The sequence below is a fragment of the Lagenorhynchus albirostris genome, chromosome 11, assembly GCF_949774975.1.
Source record: "Lagenorhynchus albirostris chromosome 11, mLagAlb1.1, whole genome shotgun sequence".
NCBI lineage: Eukaryota > Metazoa > Chordata > Mammalia > Artiodactyla > Delphinidae > Lagenorhynchus > Lagenorhynchus albirostris.
Window position 1 is genome coordinate 11,779,781 of NC_083105.1, and position 13,842 is coordinate 11,793,622.

The 13,842-nt window shown below is 51.3% G+C and overlaps 1 pseudogene; it reads left to right on the top strand.

Moving 5' to 3' along the window:
* Positions 1-5,068: 5,068 nt before the first annotated feature.
* LOC132529131 (serine palmitoyltransferase small subunit A-like) lies at positions 5,069-5,277 on the top strand (annotated as a pseudogene).
* Positions 5,278-13,842: the final 8,565 nt, after the last annotated feature.

The following is a 13,842-nucleotide window of genomic DNA, read 5'->3' on the forward strand; positions in this document are numbered from 1 at the left end:
TTTTGTTTAGGAGAATTGAATAGGAGTTAGCCCGAGAGGCAAGCAGTAGGAAGAGCATTCCAGGCAGAGGGAACAGCATGTGCAAAGGCACAGAGGTGGGAAAGTACATGATCTATCTGTCCAAGGAGGAAAGCTGGGGATGGAAGGGGCTGAGTGGGGCCCCACCAAGGGGAATGGAGCCAGGCTTTGAATGGGGTCTTGGAGTCACATAGACCTGGTTCCAATCCTAGCCCTCCCCCTCACTAGCCAAGCCTCAGTTTTCTTCATCTCTGAAATGGGAGGATAGTACATAACCTCCTCATGGTTGAGAGATTGACATGCGATAATAAATGTAATGTTAGAACATAGAGTTGTTATGTGGTAAGTATCATGTTAAACTTTTCTAGGCATGTGCATTAGTGTGCTAGGGCTGCCTAACAAAGTACCACAGACTGGGTAGATTAAACAACATAAACTTATTTCTCACAGTTCTGGAGGTGAGAAGTCCAAGATCAAGGTGTCAGCAGGGTTGTTTCCTGGGGCCTCTCTCCTTGGCTTGCAGACGGCTGCCTTCTCACTGTGTCCTCACAAGGTCTTTCTTCTGTGTGTGCATCCCTCATGTCTGTTTGTGTATCCCAATTTTCTTTTCTTATAAGGCTACCAGTCATATTGGATCAGGTCATTTTAACTTAATTACCTCTATAAAGGCTGCATCTCCAACTACAGTCACATTCTTTGTTTTTTTTCTGTGCTAGAGAAAGTCACATCCTAAGGTCCTGGGAGTTAGGGCCTCAACAGATGAATTTGGGGAGACACAACTCAGCCCATAACAGCCTGTTTTACATAGTTTAACAGTAGTGACTAACACCGAGGGGTTCTAGACACTGTTGCAAACACTCTGTGTATTAACTCCTTCAGTGCTCACATAATCCTAGGAGGTAGGTCCTATTATGAGCTCTAGTTTATGGATGAGGAAACTGAAGCACAGAGGGCTTCAGTTATAGCCTCAGGTCACACAGCTGGGAAGGGGCAGAACCAGGAGGTAAACCAGACAATCTGACTCCCGTGTCCCTGGCTCTCCTCCTGTACAGCCTTCCCACCACCCCACAGCTGCGGCTCTCTGCATTCCCATGACCACCCTTTAGTGTATCCCCAGCCAGGGGACATCACTCAGCGAGGGTCACACCCTTAACCTTTCCCCCATGGTCCAATATTTAGGGAGTTTTCAGTTAATTTTTTTATCCATTATAAATAAGGCCAGAATGAACATGTGTGGACACAGAGCTCATTTCTTCCTTTAAATTTTATAGATGTGGGACTCCCAGGTCAAAGGGAGCATTTTATGGTGGCTGGGAGCTCGGAAGGCGTGTCCCCAGGCCTGTAACCTGAGCTGGAGCCCTCCACCTGCACCTCTCACCTGCTGGTTTACTTTGGGGGAGGGGAGGCCGAGCAGCAAGAATGTCATCAGACCTGGCCCACCTCCAGCCACCTTTTAGTCTCTGCCACCTTTGCCTTAGAAAGTTCCAAGCCCTGGAACTTCCCTGGTGGCGCATTGGTTAGAAATCCGCCTGCCATTGTAGGGTACACGGGTTCAATCCCTGGTTTGGGAAGATGCCACAGGCCATGGAGCAACTAAGCCCATGCCCACAACTACTGAGCCTGCGCTCTAGAGCCCGCGAGCCACAACTACTGAGCCTGCGAGCCACAACTACTGAAGCCCGTGTGCCTAGAGCCCGTGCTCCACAACAGAAGAAGCCACTGCAGTGAGAAGCCCTCGAACCACAACAGAGTAGCCCCTGCTCGCCGCAACTAGAGAAAGCCCGCGTGCAGCAACAAAGACCCAGCACAGCCAAAAATAATAAATAAATAAGTTTATTAAAAAGAAAATTTTCCATGTCCCAAATTCTGACATTTCTGAGATGCCCCAAGTCCAGAGCAACCTTTTTCTTTTTTTGGTCAGGCTGTGCAGTGTGTGGGATCTTAGTTCCTTGGCCAGGGATCGAACCCGTGCCCCCTGCAATGGGAGTGTGGAGTCTTAACCATTGGACTGCCAGGGAAGTCCCCAAAGCAACCATTTTTATAAGGATCTGGTGATGGTCATGGGTCTGGGGTAGGACCTAGGAATGTGCATTTTTAAAGCCCTAGTGATTTAGATGCAGAGGCTTGTGGACTAGGCTTTGAGAAAACGCAGCTGCAAAGATCACAGCCCTAAACCCCTCCTGGTTCAGCTCTTTGGGCTGCCTTCCCTACCCACACCCTTCCCATGGGGCCAGGCACAGAAGAGGACTCTCCCAAGATGAATGAATGAAGCAACGGATGAAGCATGTCACCTACTAGGGAGCTGCTCCACACCAGGCCCTGTGGCTGGTCTGGCCCTCATCCTCATCCCACCACCCAGACTCTATTACAAAGGACCCTCTCTCCTCACCTAGGAGGCCTGGCTGGGCTCCAGCACCTCTGCCACTTCCCATGTGACTTTGGGCACCTCTGTGTCCTTGGGTCACCGAGTACTCCCTCCCCATGAAACAGATGTATTTGTTCCTCTCATGTTATTTCCTGGATTAATCGTTCCCATCTCACAGGGACCCTGTGATGTTGAAATAAGGGAAGGAATCTACTGAGGCTGGACCAGGAGAGGGAGAGGGAGCCAGAGAGGATGGGGGCCTTGCCTGGGGTCAACCAGCAAGAGGAGAGAATCCAGAGCTGGCTCTGGGTTCCCACTGCCAGCTTTTTTTTTTAATTAATTAATTTATTTATTTATTTTTGGCTGCGTTGGGTCTTCGTTGCGGTGCGCGGATTTCTCATTGCGGTGGCTTCTCTTGTTGGGAGCACGGGCTCTAGGCACACAGGCTTCAGTAGCTGTGGCACGTGGGCTCAGTAGTTGTGGCTCACGGGCTCAGTAGTTGTGGCTCACGGGCTCTAGAGCGCAGGCTCCGTAGTTGTGGCACACGGGCTGAGTTGCTCCACAGCATGTGGGATCTTCCCGGACCAGGGCTCGAAGCCGTGTCCCCTGCATTGGCAGGCGGACCCTCAACCACTGTGCCACCAGGGAAGCCCCCCACTGCCAGTTTTGAGGTTGTTCTTGACTGAGGTTGGCAGGGAGGTTGATGGGGAGAGTATTTCTACAGGAAGGGAGCGGGAAAGAGTCCCCCTGGGGGTGCCTTCTCCCTGCCAAGTCCCCCCCAAAAGGCCTTGCCTTCCATGTCCGCATTTGCTGGCCCTGCTGAGTACCACGTGGCCCGGGGGGTAGGGGGGCTTCACGGTGGCTACAGGCGGGGGACCAGCTGCCCAGAGGGCCTGGTGTTCGCTCAGCCTTTGGCCCTGACCACCCAGCCATAGCCAGGCCAACGTCAGGGATGCGCGTCTCAGGCCACAAGAGTGGGCGTCTCCTCCTCAGCAAGGGGAAGGAGGGCAGGCTGTGTTGAGCCAGCCCTGGCCCTCTGTGTCCCGGCGCTGGCCCCGGGGCCTCTGGGGAACCAGCGGAGAAGCAGCTGCCCTGGACAGTGGCCCAGGAGGATGAGGCCAGCGGGGCGGGAGCTGGGTCTGCTCGGGCTGGGGCAGCCTGGGAAGATGAGTCTCTTTGCACATGTGAGGCCCGGGCCGTGCCGCCACTTGCTCAAGAGGGCTTGACCTCTTCTGGCTCCTCTCTGGGGGCTGCATTTCCCAGCACTCTGCTGGCCCCAAGTCTAACTTCAGGGCGGGAAGGCCCTCAGAGACCAGCTCCCTTCCCCTGCTTAATAGAGGAAACCGGGCCCAGCGAGGGGAGGGGCGGAAGATGGCGTGGGAGCCAGAGGCCAGCTGGGGAGGGGCCAGGTCAGGAGGTTGCCCTTCAGAGACCCTTCTCCAGCTGGCCAGCCACGAGACTGATGCCACAGGTCCACACGTCCCTCTCCCCCGCCAGCCTGAGAGCCCTGAGGAACCTCCTTCTCCAGTCACAGGAGTGGCCATGAGGCTGTCAAAGTGAGCTGAACTCCTAGCCCCAAGTCTGCGCCCTTCTCTTCCCCCCCACCCCAGTTGTGCTGTGAGTTTGAATTTTGGAGAGAGTAAGAAAGAGTAAGAGGGAGACTGATTTTTTTAGCGGCCCGGGCCCTCTGGGCTGGAAGGCGTTGTCTCCTCTTCAGGAAACTCACTAAAAATCTTGGAGACAATGACACAGGCCCAGAGGAGGGCGGAGGTGGGGTTCCTCACAGACTAGGGTTTGGAACTTGATCTGGAATGACCAACCATCCTGGTTTGCCTGAGACTTAAGGGGGTCCCCGGGACACAGGACTTTGAGTGCTAAAAGGGGACGAGTCTTCACTCTGCCTCTCACTGTGTAATTTCACCTCCGCATGCCTCAGAGGTTCACCTGGACACAAGGGGATCAAGAGCCATCCTACATCCCTCCCGGGGTGCCCTGAAGCTCCCTGGGGAGGCTGTGGAGGGAAAGTCAGAACATGCTACATCCCAGCAGATGCGTGGTCTACTTTTTCAACGTGAGTGGTGGCCATTCCCGTGAGGGACCACCTCCACCCCTCCCCCCACCACCTGAAATTCACTCATTCACCCCCGAGAACAAAACATCGGCACCTGTGCCAGGCGCAGGATATGCACGGCGGGGAGAGAAGAGCCCAGCTCTCATGGAACTCGGAGCACGAGCGTGGGTGAACATAGTCAGATGAATTTGTTCAACACACTGTCTTGAGCGTGGTACAGACATTAACTCATGGGACCCTCACAATAACATAGTGAGGTGAGCATTAATTTTTTAATTAATTAATTAATCCTCATTTTGCAGATGAAGAAGTTGAAGCTCAGAAAGATTAAGTAATCAGTAGAAAAGTCGGGGGAGGACATTAAGAGGTACCTTTTTGAAGGATAAACATATGTCTGAGTGTGTGCAAAGGAAGGGTTTTCTTGGAGGGAAGCACGGAACAGCAATGATGCCTCCAGGGAAATGCATTGACATAAGACAGATTAACAGGAGAAAAACGAACAAAAGCTTAGTAACATGTATACCTTCTGTATACATGGGAGATTCCCAGGAAACTGAGTAACTCTTCTGGCCGGACAGACTGACGACTGGCTGCAACACGGGAGGTGCGTGGCAGGGATGGCGCTGGTGCGGGCCTGGAAGCAGATGTCCTGGTTCTACTACCAGTAGCTGCCGGTCATGGCACTGTACATGCTGGAGCCCTGGGAGCGGACTGTGTTCAATTCCATGCTGGATTCCATGTGGGGATGGCACTATACATGGGATATGTCTTCACGCCTCAGCACATCATGGCGATACTGCACTACTTTGAAATTGTACAGTGACCAAGATGTGACCGAAACCAAGAGGTTCCTTAAAGAGTCGCCATCTGAAATTGGAATGAGACTGTCAGATGTCATAAGAAACTCTACTAGATGTCAACATAACCAACCCTATGAATATAAAGACTCAGATTCTTGAGTAGAACAGGAAAAGAGTCCTTACTCATGTGTGTGTTGTGTTCTTTATTTTTCATTTTAAAAGAGGCTCTGGTATAGTAGTTTTTGTCTATTTTAACATTGTAATCATTTGCACTTTGATATCAGTATTTTCGTAACCTTTGTGACTGTTTCAATATTACCCAGTGAAAGCTTTTCTTAATGTAACTTTGAGTACATTTTAATTGCTTTCTATTTCTAAAACTCAAACTCATTTGTTGGGCTTTACCATTCTTGTATGGCATATACATCTGCCTGGTTATATTTCTACTCTTGACCAAAGTTTTGTAAGAAAAGATTCAAGATTAGAGGCAAGGGGCTGGGGAGAGAGAATATTTTATTGAGAACTATTTACAAAAGACGTATGTGTAAGTTTGAACTCAGGATTACAGTTTTAGCTATCTGGACTCTACTCTTAACAGCTTTTGCTTTAAAACTCTTCAAGTGTTTCTTAACAATGAAAAAGAAAGATCTTGCTAAAGTTAGAATAAGGAACATTTCACCTTTTAAATATTTAATTCTTTGTGGGCTCATTTCCAGAAAACTTTGGTGATGGTTCTTGCGAAAAATGGTGGTTAAGTAGCATTACCGTGTAATGCTTATACACTGTAGAGTTTTTAATAGAAGGTAAATCAGTTTCCTCTGAGGGCCATTAGTAACAATGTACTTCCTTAAATTTAGTTTCATGATTGTAATGGGTGCTGCAAATGCATTTGCACATTGCAATATGATGAGATGAATTGTTAAAAACCATAGCAAAAAGAAACGTACACTTGGTTAAAATCCCCTTACTCTCTGTATTGGTTATTTTTTTTTTAATTTTTATTCCTTAAATGTAAAATGACCACCTAATTTTTTGATGTAAACTCATTAAATTAAAAAAAAAATGTTGGGGCTGAGAGTCAGTTATGGGAGGTGACCATGAAAAGCACAGTAAAGGCGGGTAAGGTTGTTATGCAGATTTAAGTCCTTACCTTCTCCTTGGATAAGAGTTTCTAGAGATTAAGAGCCATCCTACTCTCCCTGGTACAGAGAGGGAGACACCCTTACAAATAGAGATTTCCCTTATAAATGTAAATTTTTCTTCCAAAAAGGTAACTTACACTCAGTTTTCAGAGCTTCTCTCATGTTTCATATACCGTATTTTGGGGTGGTATATTTTGCTCCCCTTTCAACACAGCCTGTGGGCGCCTGGGCGTCTGTGAAGGGCTGTAAAGAGCAATTGGACAGATTAGGGTGGTAAAATGATCTGGGCAGTGAGGAGCAGGTGGAGGGAGAAGACAGGAGGTCAGGGAACCAGTGGGCTGACTGATGCTGGACACTTCCTCTTAGGTTTGGAGTCTTGTCCCACCAGGAAGGGCTCAATCAACCAAACACTTCCGATGAATCAATGGCTAATGTTTAGCCAGGCCCTAGGCTGAGCCCGGGGTTACAGAGACTTCCTTAGTGCGAGTTAGGAAAGGCATCCACTTGGGACAGACCCGGCCGGGTAGGCGCACCGTCTGACTCTAAGACCCGGTGAGTGAGCGCTCCAAGATGCCGTCACTAAAGCTACCCCCGTCGCCCCCCAGGTACCCCAGTAAGGACCTGCGACCGCGTTGAGGTGAAGAAGCCCGCCCACAATCACAAAGGGAGTCAGTCAAGTTCAGCCCGTGTGAGACGGGGCCGGCGAGGGTCTCAGCCTGGAGACGGGCGCGGCGGGAGTCCTGAAAGGGACTCTGGGCACCAGGGGGCATCACCGCATGGGCCCACCCTTGCAGGAAAGTTTCCCGCAGAGGTTCTTTTGACTTAGGGGAGGGGCTCGCAGTGTAGGACGCCCCGCCCCGCCCGCGCCGTCCCGGCCCCGCCCGCGCCGCGCCGCGCCTGCCCATATAAGGTGAGCACGGGTCGAGCGCCCAGTTGCAGGAGCTGTCGTCACCTGCGTTCGTCTGCCGGCCTCTCGTTGCAGCCCGACCGCCGGGGGCAACCTTCCAAGGCCGCGCCCCTCAGCGCCTTCCTGCCGGGAAGCGTCGCCCCTCCTCGCCTCGCCTTGCCGCCGGGGGCGGCTGCCCTGGGGCGCCGGCTACCTTTGGGGCGCGCACAAACCCCGGCCACACCCGGCCCAGGCCCGGGTCCCGAGCACCTGCACCGGCTCCGTCCCGCTCGCCGGAGTCTTGGACCCGCGGAGCGAGCGGGCAGGAGTGGTTGAGGCAGAAAGTTGGGGAAGAGGGTAGTGCTGGGCTACCTGAAAGCCCGCGTGGGGTGGGAGGAAATCAGCCCCCTTTCAAGGACGGCGCAGCACACCGGGCGCCTGTTGAGTGCCTGGCATGGAACTCAACTTTTAAAAAGTCAGTGGCCTCCGCCAATTTGCATGGAATGGCTCAGTAAGAGCCAACACTCAAGAACCACACGACTTGGGTTCGAATATAGCTACATTGCTTACTGGCTTCGCGTCCCCGAGGGTCGCAGGTAACCCGAACCCCGGTGTCTGCGATTCTGAGTTCAGCCTTAGCCCTTGGACTTGTTTGCCAGAGTTAGGGAGTGTGGGTGCAGTTTTTAAAAACAACGCGGTGCTTATTTTTCACGTTGCAGTAAATCCTGGTTAGCGTCAAGGAGGGTTTTGCCAGATTTCTCTAACACTTTAGCAATCTCTTTTTAGCAAAGGAAAGACAGGTCTCAGACTGGGAGCCTTGGGCAAGAGATAGGTAAATTTAAACACATGACTTGTGTATGTATGTGTGTGTGTGATGATGATTTAAGAGTTTCCATTGAGAGTTTAGAATGACACTTGGCTTTCCATATGTACATGGTGGTGACATATTTGCTTAATGTTTTTAGTATGAAAATGTTCACACATACAGGGGCATAGAGAATAATAGTACAACAATCCTTCATACATTCCTCTAATGTTCACTTTAAAAATCCATGCATGTGGTCTTCCCTGGTGGCTCAGTGGTTAAGAATCCGCCTGCCATTGTAGGGGACACGGGTTCGAGCCCTGGTCCGGGAAGATCCCACATGCCGCGGAGCAACTAAGCCCGTGTGCCACAACTACTGAGCCTGCGCTCTAGAGCCCGCGGGCCACAACTACTGAAGCAGTAAGAGAAGCCACCGCAATGAGAAGCCCGCGCACCACAAGGAAGAGTAGCTCCCGCTCCGCTCGCCGCAGCTAGAGAAAGCCCGCGTGCGGCAACGAAGACCCAACGCAGGCAAAAAAAAAAAAAAAAAATTAATTAATTAATTAAAAAAATACATGCATGTGTTAAAACGTGAACTGACTTTTTAAAAGAGAAAAATCAGATGAAAGTATAAAGAGTGCAGAGACAAAACTGAGCGTGCTGCCTGCCTGAGGTTGGACCTGGACCGCCTGCCGCTGCGCTGAGCCTGGCGGAGTGGAGGAGGCCTTCTGCCCATGTGCAGCGGGTAGAGGGGAGGCGTGAGCCGCTGATCCCCCCTAGGGAGCCCAGATTGGCCTTGGCCTTGGCTGCGCACCGCCTGCAGCATGCAAATTCCTCCGCGCCAGAGCGCCCCACTCGGCTGCCTGTAGACTCAAGTCACCCCGCCTGGGTTATTTCTCCATTGGCTTTTTTGCCTGCCCACCTGGGTCCCAGGAACGCATTCCACACACTGGGGCCAGAGGAATTTTCTTTTTTCTTCCTTTTCTTTTCTTTCTTTCTTTTTTTTTTTTTTTTTAGTATTTATTTATTTATTTGGCAGTGCCGGGTCTTAGTTGCAGCCTGCGGGCTCTTTTTTAGTTGTGGCATGAGGGCTCTTAGTTGCGGCATGCCTGCGGGATCTAGGTCCCGGCCAGGGGCCCCTGCATTGGGAGCACGGAGTCTTAACCACTGGACCACCATGGAAGTCCCTAGAGGAATTTTCTAAACCCTGAATCTTACTACCTGTCTCCGTTATAAACCCCTCCACGGGGCTCCCTTGTGCCTGTAGGAGAAAGACCCAGCCCTTAGCAGGGCAGCCTTCCCGTGGTCTGGGGCCCACAGACCCCTCAGCCCCTTTTCCTACCACTTCCTCTCAGGTCAACCTGAGCCATTTGCAGTTTCCTGAATGTTCATTCAGCAACTATTTAATTCGCTAGGATGCAGCACCAGAAATGGTGCTCAGCAGTGGTGAGCGGCACAGCAAGGCAGCGGCCAAGCCCCCTCTCCTGGAGCGTAATGTATAGTGGAGGAGTTCAATAAATCAGTGTTTAAAAAATTATTTTAAAATGTCACGTGCTATAAAGAATCTACAAAGTAGCAGGAGAGTTTTTGCCTTTTGCCTGGAAGACCCCCATCCCACCCTGACCTGCTTTAGTCCTTTCCCTGGTGGCTCTTGTCATCCTGTTAGATGCTGGTACATAGTCATCAGCTCCATGGGGTCCCTTTGCATGTGTCTTTACTGGGGCTGTTATCACACTGGGATGGTGATTGACATGACTGTCTCTCACATTGGACCATGAATTCCTCAAGGAAAGTCGCCTTACTCTGGTTCGTCTAGTGTCCCCAGTAGCTTGTACGGTGCATGGCGCTTAGTAGGTGCACAGCAATTGTTGGATGACTATTAAAAGCAGTAAACCTTTGCACCAGGACCCCCAGACCCAGAGCAATTCAACCTTCAGTCAATATACCCCCCCTTATTTTAAAGGAAACATTTCATTCATTCATTAAATCAGAGTGTGCTAAGCTCTCCCACCCCCCACCCCGCCTGGCTACGCTCCCCCTCCCCAATATGGACCAGTTGATTTACAGAGGGTGAGTCCTGTGCTGGGGCAAATCATGGGGCTGCCAACAATGAAGGGGTTATCCTGCCCGGTGGAGTGTCATGTGAACTGTGAACTGGGCCTCCTTGGGTGAAGCCAGGATTGGGCGTCAGGCTGAGAGAAAGGGGAATTTGAAGGAGGCAAAGACGTGTGAATGAATGCAGCTGCCGGGGTGGGGTCCCCAGTGGGGTGTGTCCAGAACATGAGCTCTCCTGGGTGAGCCAGGAGCTGAGGCAGGTAGGTTGGGGCCAGATGGGAAGGGCCCTGCATGCCAGCTCACTTTCTCCTGCTGGTGAGCAAAGGGTTAGACATGGAACCTAAGGCAGTGGCTTTTCAAGGTTTCTTGACTGTGACCAGGAGTAAGATGTACATTACATCACAACCTGGCACGACACCCAAAATTGAAACAAGAATCTCATGAGACAATTTACTCTTACTCTGATATTTTCTCTTCTATTTTGTTATCGGTGTGATCATTATTCTTATTAAATTCCGAGTGCAGGGACTTCCCTGGTGGTCCATTGGTTAAGAATCTGCCTTCCAATGCAGGGGACACGGGTTCAATCTCTCGTCGGGGAAGATCCCACATGCCGCGGAGCAACTAAGCCCACGCACCCCAACTACCGAGCCCACGTGCTCTGCAGTCTGCACACCACAACTAGAGAGAAGCCCGCATGCCGAGAAGCCCATGCACTGCAACTAGAGAAGCCCGCGTATGGCAGCGAAAGATCCCTCATGCTGCAACGAAGATCCCACGTGCCGCAACTAGGACCCAACACAGCCAAATAAATTAAAAAAAAAAAAAATCTAAGTGTGACTCACTAAATTAATTTCAAGATCCACCAGTGCGTCACAATCTGCAGTTTGAAAAACACTGACCCAAGAGTTCCTCTCCAGCCTCAAACCTAAGGGTCTATGCTGTGAGGCTCCTGATTCATAAAGAATTTTAACTTTTAGGATCCTGAGAGGTGGCCCTTCGCTTCACAGATACTTTAACTAGTAAAGCAGCCTAAGAGGGTGGGGCAGTTCCACCAGCCTCCTCCGTATCCGTGTGCCCATCCCCCATCACCAGGACCCCATGGCGGCAGGGTGCTCCCAGACGGAGCTCCCAGGTGGGTCTGAGATCCAAACAAGAGCAGAGCAGCCTCGGGACATTTCCCCCTGCTTTCTCCCTCCCCAGCCCCCCAGCCCCCCCACCTTTGCTCTGAGAAGTCTCTACTTGGCATCCAGTTCCCTTGCCAGGCTTTGAATGCCATGGGTCCTGGAATGCTGGGGTAGGATAAGGAGAAGTGGGTCGTTGAGGCCACATCTGGGCTTTGACCTCTGTGCCATCCCCAGGGGCCAGCTCTCCCCTGTGCTCTTGCCTGTGCCAACCACACACAGGCTAGCACTTTGGCTTAGTAGAAGGTGACTGTAGGGGCCACAGTCCCTCCACCCGTCCAAGCCTCTGTCCAAATTGCTCTTCCATGTGCCCTCGTACACTGTCGGTGGGAATGTAAATTGGTGAGCCACTGTGGAAAACCGTGTGGAGGTTTCTTAGAAAACCAGAAATGGAACTACCGTATGACCAAGCAAGTCTATTCCTGGGTATATATCCAAAAAAACCAAAAACACGAATTCAAAAAGATACCTGCACCCCAATATGTTCATAGCAGCTCTATTTACAATAGCCTGGACATGGAAGCAACCTAAGTGTCCATCAGCAGATGAACGGATAAAGAAGGTGTGGTACATACACGCAATGGAATACTACTCAGCTGTAAAAAGAAATAAAATCTTTCCATTTGCAGCAACATGGATGGACTTGGAGAGCCTTATGCTAAGCTAAATAAGTCAGACAGGGAAAGACCAATACTGTATGATATCACTCATATGTGAAATCTAAAAAAATACAACAAACTAGTGAATATAACAGAAAAGAAGCAGACTCACAGATACAGAGAACAAACTAGTGGTTACCAGTGGGGAGAGGGAAGCGGGGAGGGGTGAGATGGGGTGGGGGGTTCAGAGATACAAACTGTTAGGTATAAAATAAGCTACAAAGGATATATTGTACAACACAGGGAATATAGCTAATATTTTAAAATAATTATAAATAGAGTATAACCTTTAAACATTGTGAATCACTATACTGTATACCTATAACATATAATATTGTACATCAGCTATACTTCAATTTAAAAAAAAGTTCCTCTTCCATCTCAGAGGATCTGAGGCCTCTGGAGAGACGGGGGAAAGCTGGGCTGGAGGCGACTGCAACTCATCATCCTTGGCTCTCAGAACATTGGAGCTAGAGGGGACCTTGGAAATGGAGCCCAACTCCCTGGTCTGATCGATGTGGAAATGGAGGCCCAGAGAGGGGAGGGAACTCACCCAGGATTATGTGGGAGTTAGTCTCAGAGTGAGTCTGGAGACTCGGGTCCCTGGCTCTTAATCCAGTGCTCTTTCTTTTCTTATTCTTTTTCTTGTGTGTGTGTGTGGTACACGGGCCTCTCACTGTCGCGGCCTCTCCAGTTGTGGAGCACAGGCTCCGGACGCGCAGGCTCAGCGGCCATGGCTCACGGGCCCACCCGCTCCGCGGCATGTGGGATCTTCCTGGACCGGGGCACGAACCCATGTCCCCTGCATCGGCAGGTGGACTCTCAACCACTGCGCCACCAGGGAAGTCCCCGCTCTTTCTTTTCATTGTTACGTCTTGGTGGAAAGGGGGAAAGGGCTTGGAGAAATGTCCTGTCTGGGAGAAGTTGGGTTGTGTGCTCGCCAGAACCCCAACCCGGGCGACCTGTGTCCTGGCTGCACTCGGCCACCTTCTTTGTGTGGACCCTGCTGGAGACGCTGCACACTCTGGGCTGCGGAACGAGGGGGCGGGACCAGGTGAGTCCTGTCACCCATCAGCTCTGAACCTGAGCTGCCCTGCCCTTTCCTCTTGTGTGTGTGTGTGTGGGAGGGGAGCCCTCCCTCACCCCAAGATAAAAGGAGACCCCTCTCCCTCCTCTCCCCCGCCACACTCGAGCCTGAGCCACCTGGAGGAGTCACAGGGGAGGATAAAGCCTGTGGGAACCTGTTTTACCCAGGAACTTGCTGCTTCCCTGTGGGCCTCGGGATTAGGGTGGTGGCTTCTAGTCCTTTTTTTCTGGAGACACTGGATATGGCCTGAAATCCAGGCAGAGGGGCTCTCCCTGAGTCTTCCTGGCCCTCGTCACAGGCTTTGCCTTCTCAGTTCACTTACCTTTTCCATGTAGGCGTCTTGTCTCCAATGGGACTCACAGCTTCTTGGGGCTTTGAGACCCTTCTGTGGGTTTGAGACCCTGTGTCTGCAATCGGGGGATCTTACAGCGGGGAGGGATTGGAGCCTCTCCCCAGGAGAGGCGGGGCGAGTCCTGGATAAGATCTGGGGCTTTCAATGAAGAGTACCTGGGTTCGAGCCCAGCCCCCTGCTGGCCTGCTGGGTGGCCTTGAGGAAAGCAGATTTAACCTCCCTGTGCTCAGAGCCCTCATCTGTGGACTGAGGCTAGTCGTTACCACTGTGAAGAGTAAATGAAGGGATACAGGTCACACTCTCAGTGCTGTGCTGGCGTACGGCAGGCAGGCGCTTAATTGTGCTGCAGGGAAGAAGGGATATTCATCTGGTGTGACTACACGTGGTGTACACCCTGGAGAAGGGAGAAGCCTCAACT